Consider the following 10,304-nt stretch of genomic DNA (forward strand, 5'->3'; position numbering starts at 1 on the left):
TATGACATTTCTACCCAGCTCCAAGGAAGCATTGACTTGTGTGTGTTTAGTTCTAACTGAACTAAACCCTGAAGAGCGTTTTCTGAGGATAGTAGGGTGAGGTACCTGTTCCAACTTTCTCAAGATTTCTTCTCTCCTTTTGTGCTCACATGTCAGTGTAATCCTTAGAGGGCCTCCACAAGGAGCAGACAGAGCTAGAGTATCCATTCCTCATGTCAGCAGAGTACAGTAGTAGCTCCCAGGCTTGATTTGGAGCCATTCTTGCCTTCCTGATATTCTTTATTAGTTGTATGCTATGGTCTCGGAGCCAGTGCAGTGAACTTTGTGGGTGTATTTGTAATTGCACAACGAATACTATTTTTTTCTCTTCTTTAAATAAGGGTGATTATTTTACCATCTATCACATATCCATCTGTCCATCATTCATTCAAACTTTTTTTTTAAAGGACAAGTACCTTTTTTCTGAATTCTCAGTACTATTCCTTTTTTTTAAATTAAAAAAAAATCTTTATTTATTTTTGAGAGATAGAGACAGCATGTGAGCAGGGGAGGGGCAGAGAGAGAGGGAGACAAGAATGCGAAGCAGGCTCCAGGCTCCGAGCTGTCAGCACAGAGCCCGATGTGGGGCTCGAACTCACAAACCGTGAGATCATGACCTGAGCTGAAGTCAGAGGCCCAACTGACTGAGCCACCCAGGCGCCCCTCATTCAAACATTTTTTAAACGCACTTTACATACCATGCCCATCTCAGGGGCCACAAAGGAACTAAAAATATTGCTTGCCACCAGGAAACAAGACCTGAACAAATGTAGACCCAAGTCTTATTGGAATTTAGAGCAGGAAAAGAACACATGTGGCTAGGGCCAAGAAGAGGTAGATTCTAATAAATGTCCTACTGAACAGTTAGTTTAAATGAATGTGCTTTCACTACATGGTAAGGGTTTGACCAGGAGTCAAGGTTTCTGGATTTTAAGTCAAATTTTGAATTCCTTAGAGGAAAAATTTGCATAAATGCAGAGTCATGGTAGTAATTAGAGTTTTAGGCCCATTTTGAAACAATTTAATCTTCTCTGATTCAGAATTTCATTTCTTGAAGGGTTTACTTTTATCCTATTAAGGTGCTCTAGTCCTTTTAATTGCAAACCCATTTAAAACCTGAATACTGAATACTGCTCTTGGCCTAGGCCTTGGCTACTGTTGAAAAATATGAAGAAACATGCTAAATTTTCACAGTTCTGCTCATTGGACACTAGAGGGTAGTGTTTTACTTCTTTTAAGATCGAATGTCCAGTGGTACACAATGCTGAGCTATAGCTGGAGGGCTTAATGGGTGTGGAAAATCTTCAGATATGTGCAGTGAAACCCAGCATCCCCTGACTGATCTTCAAAGAGCAGAAGAAATGATTCCGCCTGATTCACCAGTCCTTAGGCAGAGAATTTGACCATTGAAAAATTAAATTTATCACTTACAGAGCCCTTCATGGTTTGCTTTTTAAATAAATTTTTGATGTACTTTTTTCTGGCCTACATTATCACCTTCTGGGGTGGGGACACTTCTAACATGCTCCATACACAAATGTGTGTAAATCACAAAATCTTTGGGCAACAACACCAATACGGGCCCAATTTCCCTCTCACCAGGACCCGCCTGTGGACCCAGCCTATTCCAGCCTCTTTTTCTGTCCATCTTACTGCACTTGCCTACCTTCTGTTACCATTTATTTTTGTAGCTTCTCATTTAGCATATTTTCATGGATGTTTGCCTTAATGTGTTAACTCCACAATTAGAATGTAGACTCGTAAGGACAGGGGCTATGTTTTACATCCCTTTTCCTACCCTCCAGTGCTCACAATAGGGCATAGAAGACACGTTCAACAAAAACTTCCTCAGTCAAATGAAGTGGGAGGTGATACCAGCAGGACAAGCACAGAGTTAGTGGTAAATTACCTGAAGGGCGTCTTTGGGATAAAACCCTGTATCTAGGTATGTGGAATCCTGATCTCCCGGAACCTGTTTTTGCCACTCTATGTCACTATTCCAATTTTCCTGCTTTGTGTCTCATTTTATCAGGACCCCAGTGAGGGCACTCGTGGGGAGACTAGTCCTGAAACATACCTATCTGTGCTCTTTATTTACTTCCTTTGCCCTTATAAATAGCCAATCCTAATGATGAGGATTTTTTGGCTAAAATTTCTGTTGAGTTCACAAGGGAGATATTTCAAGTGACCTTGTTTCTTAGAAAACTAATGCTTTCAGAGGGAGTTAATGGGGAAGAAAATGGATATATTTTTCTCTTTCCTGAATTTTTTAACCTTTTAGTGTTGTCATTAAACACTACGTTTAACTTGATACTATACTTTGATATTCTAAATTTTTTTAACGTTTATTTATTTTTGAGAGAAAGAGAGAGACAGTGTGAGCAGGGGAGGGGCAGAGAGAGAGGGAGACACAGAATCTGAAGCAGGCTGTAGGCTCTGAGCTGTAAGCACAGAACCCAACATGGGGCTTGAACTCACGAGCCATGAGATCATGACCTAAGCCAAAGTCAGAGGCTTAACTGACTGAGCCACCCAGGTGCCCCAATACTGTACTTTGATATTCTAACACAGCCCCTTTGATGGAATTATGGAGGATACATTGGGTGGTTTGTGGAGACAGTGAAAGGGAAGGCAGAGACTAGCTTAAAAAATCACTGTTGAATTTCTCCATGCAAGACCTAAGAGTCTAACCAAGGAGAGAAGGAGAAGAATGGAGGGATATAAAGAGGGCAAAACTGTTAGGATCTTGTGATCAATTGGATATGGAAGGTGAAAAGGAGGGAAGAGACTAGGATCACTTCTAGAATCCTGAATGGTTTAAGGAGTCTTTGTGAGTACAGGAAATGAAGGAGGAAGAACAGAACCAGGGCAAAGTGAAAGTGTCTGGGTCTATCATGAGCTGTCCGTAAGGCATCCAAGTCATGTGAGGAGAGTATAGGAGATCAGAATGTGGAGTATGGAGAGAGATCTGGGCCACAGATAAGGATTTGGGACCCATCTGAGCTTGATGGTAGACTCTTAAGTGGGTATGAGATACCCCACATTAAATGGCCAATTATGAAACTTTGGGGAAAGCTATGTAGAGGGTAAAGAGAGGAAGATGAGCCAGGAAAGCAAAGTGTCCAGGACTGTGGTTATGGCATTTGTGCCAATGCCAAGGGAGAAGATAGATAAAAGGAAGTTGTGGTCAAAAGAGCTTAGCTAACAATAGGTCTGAGAGGAAAAGTAACACTTGAATAATGTAACTAGAAGGCCAGATTCCAAAGATCCATGGAACATGTCTTGTAGTGAGCTGAGAATAAACATGCTGTGGGGGATGCCTGGATGGGTTAGTTGGTTAAGCATTCAGCTCTTGGTTTCGGCTCAAGATATGAGCTCACAGTCTCTGAGCATGGAGCCTGCTTAACATTCTCTCTCTCTCTCCTTCTTCCCCTCCCCTGCTGTCAAGCACACACACACACACACACACACACACACACACACCACACACACACACTCTCTCTCTCTCTCTCTCAAATAAAACAAAAACAAAACAAAACATGCTTTTGGATTCCCCTACAGAGCTGGGTATGGTATGGGGATGTACACAATGAATGCTCTACTTGTTGAACTGAGTTCCATGACAGTGATCATAAAACCTTATGTATTCTTAAATAGGGAAGGGAAAAAGGATCTACTCCCTAGAACTGGGGAATACTTTTCAAACTGCACAGGATCCTCACTCATTCTGATTCAGACCTCTATGACCCCTCACAAGTCTTTCTCCCAGATGGAAATCATTCCATGTAGTTAGAGATGATATGGAGAGTAAGGTTTTGAACTATGACTATTATGGACACGTAGAAAGAAGAGACAGGAGCCATAAAAACACAGCTCTATAAAGGGTTAATTGCATATATGTTTAATTATGTCAATTTTTGTATGTATGCCTTAGGCCTTTTATAATCGGTGTGTTAGTTGCAAATAAATATGTGGTACTCACTTTCAAAATATTTTAGCTTTTCTCACGTGCCCCATTGTGCCAAAATTCAACACATAGCCCTTTGCTAAGAGAGATGGAATAGCATGCATCCATGGTTGGATTCAATAAGTAAATATTGAGGTTTAATGAAGTACCAATTAGACATTGTGATTCATTTTTAAAAAAATAAGCCAGTCTCATAAATAAATAAGAGACTTCTTGACTTGCCTGGAGGACTTGTTCCCTACTTTTGTAAGGCTGACTTCTCAACCCTAATAGATGAAATGTCATTTTCCCAGAGTGCACATTCCCAACTTCCTAATCTATAGAATGAAACCCCTCCTTATTATTTTCTTTCATAGCATCCTGTTCACAATTTCTAATTGTGTACATACCTGTTTGTTTATTTGATTGATGTCTGTCTTGCTCATGATCATGAGCTCCTTGAAAGCCAGCATCAAATCTGTTTTGCAGCATGCTCAGAATGTAGGGGAGTATCTGGGAAGTAGGAGGCATTTAATAAATATCTGTAGAGTAGATGTATATATTTCTTGTTCTGTATGTGAAAACAGTTTGTTTTGCAAATCAGTTAAATTCTACTGTTAGTATTATTTTTTGTCACATACATATGCCATATCCATTAGCAGCTAGGCTCTTAGGGACAACCGAATCGTTTGTCAAAGGTAAATTCACTAGTGGGATATTAGATTCCATGTAGTGTAACATTTTCACGTAAAATATTTGAACTCTTTTAAAGATATAATGAGTCAACATATTTAAACTTTAAAAACAGCTGATATTTATCAGTTTCCAACAGATGTTTACAGCTGGAGGGCTGGTATCTATTCAGATTGAGAGGGTGTCAGAGCGCTGATTGTGCAGTTTTTATTTTTATCACTATAAATACTACTACAATAAACATCACTATAGAAATACCACTACAATGATGCTTTTTTTTTTTTTTTTTTTTTTTTGGTTAGCTATATTAAAAGTAAAATAGGATTCCTGGGTCAAAAGTACGTGACATTTTCATTTTAACAGATAATTTTTTATTTCTTTCTAAAATGTTTGTGGTAATTTAGACTCCCAGCTTTGATGTAAATAGTATCTATTTTGTTGCATCCTTGTCAGCACTGAGACTTTTTTTTAAATTATTGCTAATCTGAAGGTGATATGCTTCTTTGCTTATATTTGTATATGTGATATATTCCAATTAATGAAGAGTGCTTTTATTTTTAATACTTTTATTTTTTAATACTTTTATTTTTATTTTATTATTAAAAGACATATTAGTCTTTTAATGAGCCAGATTGTTACTGAAGACAACTGCATTTTCTTAATTTTAACTTTAACAGAGAGGTAAAACATGCTGAGGGTGATGTGGTACATTCGTATTTCACAGAGGGACTCATTTTATCTTGATTATGATTTCTATTTCTATATTGTTATTTCTATATTATTTATATTATATTAACTAAATTGACATTCTGTATTAATGAGTAGCTCTTTCAGCACTTGACTGTTTAAGATGCTTTCAAATTTCTCTATCATGATACTTACAAAGCTGCATGCATGTTCAGTAAGAAATTATATAAACCATATAAACCAACTTCCTTAATTGCACACTAATGAATTTAGCTCCTTTTGAAGAAGTCTTCTGTGTTTTGATCAGGACTGTGAAGGTGCTTAAAAAAAAAGGAGATGTTTAAAAAAAAACCTCTACAAATAGGGAAAGATTGAGGCTTGCTAATATGGAACCCAGTTCTAGTTGCTTAAAAAAGAAAAGCATGTAGGAAGAGCCTATAATTTTCACTACTATCTTTGGGCTTGGAAAAATGCCCAGGTTAGTGACAAAGGGAACTTTGGGGAAAGACTCTAAATCTACCACACTGTAAGAAAGAAAATGGAAAATCAGATGGATAGTTTCATTAAAAACATAAGCCATGTAAAATCTTCGAGAGTCAAAGGAGTAATAGCAGGATTTCTAATTTTTTTCCAAATTGAAATATTACTATGATTTAACAATTTAGATTATTTTGAAAATTGGTGGTGATGCAGCTGTAAGCCATTAACCATAGTCAACGTCATTATGAATTTGTTCTTGGGGCCAGGTCTCATACACTCCCTGCGACCCAATCTTGAAACCTTACTGTCTTCTCTAACCTTACCCATATCTTTTAAATACAATTTTTCCTGCATCCAACTCTTCTTTTTTCAGCTGGTATTTTATGATGCCTAAGGCACTGCTTCTCATACTTTAATGTACACATAAATTTCCTGAAGATTTTATTAAAACGCAGACTCTGACTCCATAGTTCTGGGAGTCTGCAATGTAACAAGTTCCTGGTGATGCCGGTGAGGCCGATGCTGTTGGCTTGGGGCCTGTACTTTGACTAGGATGGGACTCTAGATACTGCAACATCCCCCTAAATGGTTATCACTGGATTGATCTTTCTATAACACTGTTTTAATAAGTCTTCCTTTGCTGGAAAACATTCAGGGATCTACCAAATCTAGTTTAGAGCCCAAATCAGATCATTCGCTGCCTTCATAATTTTGAAATTACTTGCTAGCTTTATCTTCCAGCACATCCTTTCAAGAATTCTGAGTTTTAGTCAAACCCATCAAATGTCCTTTCTCTGCTGGAGCTCAGTTCCGCCCAAGAGGTGGACCTAGTAGGACTACTCGCTCTTCCCTTCCCCCTTCTCAAATCCACCCCAGAGGAACAAGGGAGGGAAAAATGGAGGAAACCATGAGAAACCCCTGAGTTGAGGGATGAGGGAGATAGAGTGGTTTGAACCCATGTGGAACTGTAGCACTGGCCTGGGGCAGGAGGCAGCCCAGCCTGGTTGTAGGAGGCTAAACTAAAAACTTCTCCCTTGGGGCGTCTGGGTGGCTCAGTCAGTTAAGCGTCTGGCTCCAGCTCCGGTCATGATCTCACAGTTCAGGGGTTTGAGCCCTGCATTGGGCTCTGTGCTGACAGCTCACAGCCTGGAGTCTGCTTTGGATTCTGTGTCTCCCTCTCTCTCTCCGCCCCTCCTCCACTCACGCTCTGTGTGTGTGTCTCTCTCTCTCAAAAATAAATACCACATTAAAAAAAAATCTTCTCCCTTCATTTCCTTTGGAATTTGCAATGCCAGGCTGGCCCTGTGCCTGCAGCAACTGACACCTGGTTCAGGTATCCCCAGCAGGGCAAACAAGGGCAGTGTAGATACCTAGTGCTTGTGGGCAGCTGACCTCAGGGCTCTCCATTACTAATCCCTTCCCAAGCCTTGGGGCTGGGAACGAACAATGTCTAATGTCTTATGTTTGTAGTGGTAAGCAATTCAACTATGCTTTTCTGGTATCTTCATTATGCTTAATTAGCCCTGTTCTACTTGCTTTATTAAAAAAAAAAAAAAAAAGTTTGGAAGTATTCTTTCTTTTTCTATGTTCTGGAAGAATTTAAGCATAATTAGAATTATCTGGTATTTGTAGGTTTGGTAGAACTCTCCTGTGAAGCCATTTGGGCCTGAGGCCTTTTTAAGGAGGTGGGGTTTTTATAATTTTTTCTATTTTTTTTTTTTTCCCATGGAAGTTAGTGTACTTAAGCCACCTATATTTAATGGGATCAATTTTGATCAATTAAACTTACTGGGAAATTACTATTTCATCTCTGTATTATTTGCATAGAACTGTACAAAATAGTCTCTTTAGTGTTTTAACTACTTCTCTTTCAGTGATTATTTGTTATTGTGTGTATTATGCTTCCCCCCCCCACCCTTTAAAAAAAATTTTTTTTAAGTTTATTTATTTATTTTGAGAGAGAGAGAGCACAAGCAGGGGAAAGGCAGACAGAGGGAGAGGCAGAATCCCAAGCAGGCTCTGCACCATGAGCCTGATGCAGGGCTTGAACTCACAAACGGTGAGATCATGACCTAGACCGAGATCAAGAGTCAGATGCTTAACTGCTTAAACGACTGTGCTACCCAGGCATGCCTCCCCGCCTCTGCTTTTTATCCCTAAATAAGTTATCAAGTGATTTCCACTCCTGAGAAACAGCATTTTAACTTATTAATTCTAATATTTTTCTGATAGTTAATTTCTGCTTTATTTTTACCATTTCCTTTCTTGTGCCTTACAACGTTTGTGTCTTTGTTTTTCCCAAGGACTTCAGGTTGGGATTTTAATTCATTTCTTTTCATTCTTTATTTTTATTGATGTAAGTGTTTAAGGCTATGAATTCCTCTTCAGTCGCAGCTTTAATCATATCCCATACATTCTGTTTTTATTATTATTATTTTTAAAAGAAATTCTGAAACTTAATTTAGCATTTTTCCTTTACCAGAGTTGTTCAGTAGCAAGTTTTACATTTTCAGCTAGAAAAGACACTTTAGAAATGTTATTAATTTCTATTAATATTATACTCTAATCAGAGAATGTCATTTGAATTATGTCTGTATTATGAAAATGAGGTTTTCTATGTGATATAACATGATTAATTTATGTGAATCTTCCATATGCCTTTGAGAAAAAGGTATGTAAATTGTTATTGGTGGTAAAATTCAATATAGCTTCATAAGATCACCCTTATTCATGGTGTGAAAAGTGTTTTATATCCTTCCTTTATTTTTATTCACTTGATTTTCTTGGTCTGGGATTGATACATTAAAGTCTTCTATTATTATTTTGTTTCTGACTGTCTCTCCTGGCATTTCCCGGACTTTCTGTTTTATAAATGTGGTGGTAGTGTTTATGGCTATTTAAAAATACTATCTTTGTTATGAAGCATGACCTTTATCATTTTAACATGTCTTTCCTTGTTTCATTTAATGCTTTTTGTGATGATTTATACTTGGTCCAATATCAAGATATCAACCCTGCATTAATTTATTTTTATTAAAAAAAGTTTTGTTTTTTTTTTTACTTACTGAAACAGATGCACCTTAGATCTATAGATAAAAACTACTCAGCAAAGGTCAATAACCATTTCAGCTGTACTCTGTTAGAGCCATATTCTGTACAGTCTTCAGGATCTAGGTTAACTGGTTATTTTCATTAGTTCATGTCGTCTGCAGTAGTAGAAAAACAAGGCATTGTATTAGTTTAAATGAAATGCACTGCTGGCAGCCAAATCCAGTCGCTTATATTCCATATTTTTTCTTTAGATCTTCTACTTTGTTGATGCTTTAATCGCATCTTCCTTGGAAGTCCCTTTTAGCTGATTCCAGGCATCCCACCTGGCCTTGCCTTTGAGATCCGACAGCCCAGGCCACGCTGTTTGTGTCATCTGCAGTTGTTTGTTTGTAGCGGCTGTAGGGGAACGTCATCTCATTATCTGCTGACTTGGTCTTGGGGTGTTCAGCATCCTCACCAGCTTTGTCAAAGTCAGCCTGAGACATGCCAGCGGGGCTGCAAGGATCCTAGGGCACCCTGCATTTTTATTACCTATATTTGCCTGATAAAACTTTGTCCAACTCTTTATTTTTAACATTCCTGAACCTCTTTAAGTATGTTGATGGTATGTAGCATAGAGTTGGGCTTTACTTTGTGAGTCAATCTGAAAATCTCTTTAACAAGTAAATCAAGCTTATTTATATATATTAATGTGACTAAGATGTTTGGTCACATCAATAATCAACTCTTATTTTTTTATATTTACTGTATATATTGTTATAGATACTATGTTTCACCATGTGGTCTGTTTCCTTGCCTTTCTTTTATCAGGGGTCTGGGGTAGACAGAGTATTTAATTTGGTTTAGGAACATTTCTTTTTTTTTCCTAATGATTACGTTTATTACCTTAGTCCCTTTAATTCCTTTTTTAGGCTTCCGCTAACTGATTTGTCAGCTTAAAACAATATCCTCTTTTCACTATTCAGTATTCAGTAAATGTAAACATAGTAAAACTGTGTAAACTGTGTAAACACAGTAAAATGTGTTTCATTTTTTTCCTTTTTTTCCCCTTTTTTCTCCTCCCATGTCTTTAGTTACATTTTTAAATTCTGGCAGAATATATAACAGGTATATTCTATCTTTAATCTTTTCCCCCATCTTTATTGTAGTCCTAAATCTGCAATTAGGTATAGATGTTGAATATCTTCAGTGCTCACCAAAGGTCTTTTTGCTGAAGTTTCTCAACTCATATCTGACTGGATGAAGCTCACCCTCTAGTAGATTCCTAAGGGAAGGCTCATGAGGACTGTGTTCTCTGGACTGTTACAGGTTTAAAGTTACTTTGTATCACCTTGATTCCCTGTGCAGAGGTGAGAGATTTGAGCGGTTCACTAACATTTCTGGTTTGAGAATGCCTTATTCTGTTGGA

General features: G+C 37.9%; 1 pseudogene; it reads right to left on the reverse strand.

The window, feature by feature from the left end:
* Window positions 1-9,123: 9,123 nt before the first annotated feature.
* LOC102954886 lies at window positions 9,124-9,381 on the reverse strand (annotated as a pseudogene).
* Window positions 9,382-10,304: the final 923 nt, after the last annotated feature.

This window comes from Panthera tigris, chromosome C1 (genome assembly GCF_018350195.1).
Source record: "Panthera tigris isolate Pti1 chromosome C1, P.tigris_Pti1_mat1.1, whole genome shotgun sequence".
NCBI lineage: Eukaryota > Metazoa > Chordata > Mammalia > Carnivora > Felidae > Panthera > Panthera tigris.